This window comes from Anneissia japonica, unplaced genomic scaffold, assembly GCF_011630105.1.
Source record: "Anneissia japonica isolate Jap-2015-1 unplaced genomic scaffold, ASM1163010v1 scaffold1537_len634075_cov158, whole genome shotgun sequence".
In the NCBI taxonomy this organism is placed as follows: Eukaryota; Metazoa; Echinodermata; class Crinoidea; order Comatulida; family Comatulidae; genus Anneissia; species Anneissia japonica.
This window is the reverse complement of record NW_022723531.1, coordinates 158,800-166,152: the sequence shown is the minus strand read 5'-3', so window position 1 is coordinate 166,152 and position 7,353 is coordinate 158,800. Positions and strand designations below refer to the sequence as shown.

Here is a 7,353-nt window from a genome sequence, read left to right as displayed (position 1 = left end):
TTGCATGCCTAATATGGTCATGGTGAGTCACATCAGGAACATATATAGGCATGTAATGACTATATATGGGCATCATGACATCACATCATGACCACATATAGTCACTATATATGGGCATATAATCTGGACAGAGCTTTAGGTGTATAGAAATTTATGCTTACAAAATGTCAAAAATATAAAGCAAATAAATTTAAAAGCAATAATAATGTTTTTTAAACTGAACTTAATTTTGCTTCAGTAATCTTTTTAAAAATGTTTGTTTTTATATATACTGGTATATATTTTTATTTTAAATTTATTACAGAGGGGTATAAAAAGGAAGATGCAAAATGTACGAAACTGTTGCTGTGTGTACTTATGACAAGTTGTGACTCATCAGATCAGACGAAGGGATGGAAGACAACAAAGAAGATTGCTATACGTACCTATCACAGAGTTAAGAGGGAACCTGCCCTGGGGTCCAAGTTGAAAGTAGTCAATTCTATGAAATCCTCAGTGGCAGATTCAGGAATTTGAAGTAGAAAAGAAACACAGGGAGGAATTTTACAAATGGAGGGGCTAGAGCTGAGGTAAGAAAATTTATGATTATGACACCTCACAATGGGTGCAAATGGCACTCTCACACTTAAATTTGAATATAATTGTTTTTTTTCTCCCCGCCCCCTCATTTAAAAAAAAAAATTTTTTGAAAAAGTTAGGGGTTGGGGGCAGCTGATTCTCTCCTTGAATCCACCACCGATCTGTTAATGAGCCTTCATAACACGTTTAAATTTATTTTCTGCACATACTGATACCCATGAGCACTGACTTCCATGAGACAACTGATGGTAAAGCACTGACTTCCATGGAAATATTATGAATTTGCAGGAGATGTGTTTTTTCCTGGAAATTCTTGCTTGCTTGTGGGAGGATGTTCTGATTACAGTCAGATTCACACAAGTTTCAAGCAATTGGGACCCTCCCATCCCCCTAAAGTTTTGAATTGTAGCCTGGACCAATATGTTTTGGTGTAAATTATAGATTAATGCTTACATAATTGTAGAAAAATATTTTGATTTACTACTTTTATTGCCATCCATCGTTCTATGTTCTATGTAACTTGATGGAATAACAAACCTGTTAATAATAATTTTTTTTTTTTTTCAAATATTGTGAATTTTTTGTCCACATTCAAATTTTATGTGACAAATGAATGAAATGCCAATATTTGGGTACATTGCACAAAAATTTGTCACATGTTTGAGTTTTTCTGACAGGAACTAACCTACCACAAGTTCTTCACGCAAGGTGACCTGCAGAAGGCGATTGGCATCCCTCCACTGGAGATGTAGTTAATATTTTCATGTTTATTATAAGTAGTTACTATTATAATTGTTTAGTTAATATGTTACTTTTTTTTAAACAAAAAATAATTTTTTACTTTTTAATTATTTATTTATTTATTTTTTCTGTTTTAATAGTTAACCCCTCACAAACCTCCCCTGCGCATATCTACCAGCTCAAGCGCCAGTTTATCTCCCTCCCCTCAGAAAATACATTATACAGCTGCCATATCCACTCCTATCTATTTATTGATAAGATTCATGGAAGAAACTGGTAGTTTAAAAGTTACCATAAAGATGGAGTGACAGCATGCAATATTTGCAAAAGAAAGAAAAGGATGTTAAGAACCGCAAATTTTAGTGATCGATTCAGGCATAATAGACAACCTTGTCATCTTTTACACTTTAAAATTTCCGTTGATTGTATAACCACCTGACTTTATTATGCTCCAAATCATTTTTGTCGTAATAAAGGAGCAATAACATGCTGGGAAAATAGTTTTATGAGTAAATTGATTATGTGAAATGCAGATATAAACAATAGATAACATTGTGTTCATTTGGAAGTGTGTCTAATAGTTAGGTGATCAAACAGACACTAGTTGTCTCTTCTGAATCATTTCAACAGATGTTTCCATCCGGGATATTTTTTTATTGTTTCCTGAAACAACATCAACATACTTCCTTTTGAATATTATGATATGTACACTTGCAATATTAGTAAGTAATAAAATTTAGTCGTAATAATAGAGCAATAACGTGCTGGGAAAATAGTTTTATGAGTAAACTGATTATGTGAAATGCAGATATAAACAATAGATTACATTGTGTTCATTTGGAAGTGTGTCTAATAGTTAGGTGATCAAACAGACACTAGTTGTCTCTTCTGAATCATTTCAACAGATGTTTCCATCCGGGATATTTTTTGAATATTATGATATGTACACTTGCAATATTAGTAAGTAATAAAATTTAAAGGTGGCCCAGTGCTTAGCCCAGTCAGCTAAACTGGTGGTAGCCACTGTGTGTTAGCTGAACTGTGGAGATCTTGTTTCCAGTGGGGCAGTACAACCCAGGAGACAATCCCCTGCTCATATCCTATTTCACCCTTAAAACTTACATGTAAAATTGACAGTGCGCAGTGTATAGACCCCAATTCTGCCAAACTTTTTAGCCCACGACCCAAATTATACCTCAAGCACTCAGACGCGACCCATCGAACCCGAAGTCAATAAATCACGTCGATCGTTTTATACGCTTCAGGGATAGTGGGAGCCAACCACTTGATTCTTTTGGCAAAATCCATTAAAAGATACTATTACCCACAAAATCAATTTAAAACGCTAAAAAATGAAAATTTTACTTTTAACCAAAGAGAGGTTAAAACGCTGCTGCAACGTTATGGAATACTCCCCCAGAGAGCTTGTGTTTGTCGCTCAAACCAATCCCAAGGTAAAAGACTTAAAACTATGGAAAACACCTGCCAAAGTTATACGAAAAACAGAAGAGATTCTAGTAGTCAAGCCTTGCACAGTCTTAGCTATAGATAATCTTGATAAGCGTTTGTTTCAAAGTGAAGCCATCACTATGTTCAAAATTATCAATAATTTGGCACCAGCTTACCTAAATTGTAGATTCAATATTAAAGAAAGTTCTTATAACACCGATCTAAAAACCATCTAATACATCCTAAACCTAGAACAGATTATAAAAAAAACGTTGTCTTTCCTACAGAGGTGCAAATTATGGAATGAACTAAGTGATGACCTCAAAACTTTAACTACTCTTTCTAACTTTAAATGTAAATTAAAAGACAAATGAATATTTTTATAGATACATGCTAAAATCTAATTAAGCTAGCTATATATTGTTTTTGAAAGGATATATTCAGTAGCCTACATTTAATAAGCAACTCAATCTATTATCTTAGATTAGCACATTTTTGTGTATTACAATAATTTTTCGTATTTTGATGTTTTAATTTTTGTTTCCTAATTTGGTTTTTAAGTTTCCTTGTATTTTCTGTAATTAATATTATTCCTTGTTTATAATTAAGTTTAATTATTATGTCTGTTACAGCATTGATGAAAAACACTACTGAGGTGATGTTTATCGTGGTTAAATAAAGTTGTTATTATATATATTCCAAAGTGTGTTTAATCCAATGACCAGGGATAATGTGTAGTACATGAGGCTATTATTACTACACACCTTTAATTACTATTATTATCACCATCATCATCATTATTATTATAATTATTATTATTATCATTTTTTTTTTGTGGGTGGGTTTTCTTATTACTGTTAACATTTTTATCATTATTATTACTGTTTTATTATTATTTATCATTATTATTATTATTATTATTATTATTATTATTATTGTTATTATTATTAGTTTTATTGTTATTGAACTTATTGCTATTATTATTTTTATTATGTTATTATTATTATTTATTATTATTATTATAAAATAAGGCATATACACAACAGCAGTTCTTTTGAAAACTATCTGCAAAACCATCTATTTTCGTACAGAGTACAAAAGATGTGTTTGATGAAATTTCTATTTGTTTTTTGCAAATGTTTGTAGGATTCTTGCCGACATATTTCCTGAAGCACAATTTCTTTTAAACACGGTGGATGGTAACTGAAATATGTGGATCAAGCTCTCCGAGACGAAAGCAAGCAATGACGCCTCAGCAGCACAATTCTCTTGATTTCTTTGACATGCAATTCCATAGTGAAACGCCCGCTTTGATTCCAGAAGAAAACAAGCATTAAGGAAGTACAAGAAAAAAGCAATTAAATCTACCGAAAGATAGTGCCATTCTGTGCTGTGGCTTCACACCCCATTGGTTGATGTATACTCCCTTAGTTTACTGCCATTCCATGCTGTGGTTTTACCCACTTGATGACTGACTGATGTAGGGTACAATGATATAGACAGGGCAATGCTTGCTTTATAACCCATGTTTAGAGCTTGTTATTCACTGCCCCCAACAATCGTCAGTTTATGCGATTCTACGGAGAACTGAACGCCACGACGTGCACGCAAGCGATTGTTTTTAATGACAATCCGTTCAAACTGCCAACGACAATCAGCAAGCGACGGCATCGCTTCTTCTAGCCATCCACAGAGAGTGGAGTTGGATTCATCGGCCGATGGTCTTACAACTGCCGTATGACACATCAAGTTTTATAGGTAGCCAATACCATCAAGATGTGTACAAAATCCAGAGCACCAACATTCAGTGGACCTTTCTCATTGGTCAGTTTGATTGACACCCTGGAAAGGCCCATTATCACTGTCTTAAGTAACCTATCAAGTAAAATGATAAAACATGGGATTTATATATGCACAGTTGTATATTGTTCAGTAAAATGCAAGACATGTAACAGTAATATGACAAATTGTATTTATTTAGATACGCTGTATTGGATGTATGTGATTTGGGGTTTTGTTTGTACTGTTGCTGATAATAGTGATGATGATGGTGGTGGTTATGGTGGTGTTGATTACATTATTTTATTTTTCGGTTCTTTCATTTGTATTTATTTAGATTTTAAAAAAAGAATACCACACAGCCTGATACACAGATACAAAACTCAGTGAGCTGGAGGGGCAGAGCTTTCAAATTGAAGTTAGCTGCTTAATAATAAGAAGTAAACACACTATTCTATTGGTAAAAAAAAAACTTTTCCTACCGACCTACCCTTTTTTTGGATTTACCCAAAATGTGGCCCCAGCACAGGAATTTTTGTTTGGCCTATTGGTAGTGGTGGTGATTATGAAAGGTGCTGGTGTCTGTTGCTAGGATGATGTTGATGTTATCCAGTACTATAGTCTCCTTAACCAGGTTCTTATACAGGGCTCCCTCTATTTAAAGTTCAACTCTAATTCTGTGGTCCCTAATTAGCAAATGTCTGTTACAGTATCTTTATTATTATCTATATTATTGGAGACCAAAGCTGCTGAAGACAGTGGCAACCTTGATCCCAACAATGGTCTTTAAGTGGAAATATTCTTATATAAGTCTCCCTCTAATTAAAGACCACCTCCAATTAAAAACCACTTTTCTGTGATCCCAAATTAACAAATGACCGTTACAGTATTTTTATTTTTCTAATTAGAGACAAAAGTTGCTAAACGCCATGGAAACCCCGGTCCCAAAAGTGGTCTTTAATTGGAGGGAGACCTGACATTCATTATTGTGTTGCACACTAATTGCCCACTCCATTTTTTAAATACATCATTTATTTCTGTTTTTAAAAAATAATTTAAATGATTATATAATCCAGAAAATGTTCTTAGTGTTATTAACAAGCAAAAACATTTATCAAAATGTTTTTATATAGTTTGTTTATGTTTACGTTTGTTATCCATATATAATATAAACATCCTTAAATTTATATTGCATAATTGGCTGTATCAGCATTATTCAATTTTAATTCCTGCATATCAAGTTTATTTCTATTTATCATTACACAAAGGTCAATAAAATTATTTGTTAAGCCCTTTCCAGCCTGCATGTGACATATCTATATATGGTAATGATGACATCACATCATGACCATAATAGGCACATCATGACTATATATGGGCATACAACAGTTTTTTGTTGTACTTCAAAAGTTGTCTGTGTTTATACAGTGTAGCACATATATGCATTTATAAATGCAAGCATTATATTAAGCAATGCCCAATAATTTATTATACAATTTTGTAAACAGTAAATCATCTAAATATGTTTTGTGTCAAAGGTTATTACATAGGTGTAGCATTACAATTATATCGAAGGAAATATAACATGTAATATAAAATTATTTATTAATATGTAACATGATAATGGTATATTATGTGATATTTAGTTATTTATTATATCTTTATTAGATAAGCATTAATTATTATTGTTTTATATTGTATTTTCCTTTTATATTCTATTTTATTTTATTAACGATTTTTTAAAGAATTTGATACCTATTTCCTGTATAATAATTTTATTGAATTTCTGAAAATCAATGGTAATATGTATATTATGAGTATTTTGTAAGTTTATTTTTTAATAAGTTTTCACAAAGAATGACTTGAATTAGATCATACAATTGCATCAGTTGTCAATCTGCTTCTCTGAATGATAACTTTTGTAGTGTATTAAATCTTTTAGTGTTAATTTTCTTGTTGACTGATAATTAAATATAGAAACATCTGTGTATATTTTATTTGATAAATGCACTATACAAGCCATATCATCAGCATTTAATTGCAAATGTTCCATGTTCAATTGAATATGTAGTCATTGTTGAATGTAATGTATGGTGTTTGTATACATGGTCCATGTTCAGTTAAACATGGTGTAGACCATGTTTTATTGATTGGATGGTCTAAGTGAAACCCGATCTATGTTCAATTTAATATTTGGCTCATTAGTAACTTCATTGAGGTGTACCTCCATAGTAACGTACAATGTGTGTTTTTTAATACAGTTGTCGATGTTCAATTAAATTCATGGTTCATTTTGAATTCACTATAGTTCTTGTTCAATTGAATGTGGTCCTTGTTTAATTTAAATAGACTTTAGTCTCTTTTATTAAATAATCCGTTTAAAGAAGGTTAACTACAGGGACGACCGAGATATTCGTGTAGAAATAAATGTATTTATATCATTATTAACCTTTGTTTGTTTTTTTTACGACCATTTAAATCCTCTTTCAATTGTAACCGTGCTGTGAATGAAATGAATCCGGAAAACTGTTCAGTACTACAGAGTGTTGGTTACGTTATCTATATAATCAGACAAAGTACAAAATGGACATGCTACATAATGGACATGCTACATAATGGACATGCTACATAATGGACATACTTCATAATGGACATGCTACATAATGGACATGCTACATAATGAGAATAAGTGGATTTAGGAACGCTGCAGTGTATATACTTTATTTAATTAAGATTGATGGATATTACATTACAAAATACATGTTTTAACATATTGGTTTATACACTGTCCTGGCACTTTTAACC

General features: G+C 32.0%; 1 long non-coding RNA gene across 1 annotated transcript in view; it reads left to right on the top strand.

The window, feature by feature from the left end:
* LOC117112260 overlaps nucleotides 1-6,250 on the top strand; it is a 9,873-nt gene extending 3,623 nt beyond the window's left edge. Inside the window, exons 2-3 of the long non-coding RNA XR_004446004.1 lie at nucleotides 305-569; nucleotides 3,916-6,250. This is a non-coding gene — a long non-coding RNA (uncharacterized LOC117112260). The remainder of the gene's footprint in view (nucleotides 1-304; nucleotides 570-3,915) is intronic.
* The last annotated feature ends 1,103 nt before the right edge of the window (nucleotides 6,251-7,353 follow it).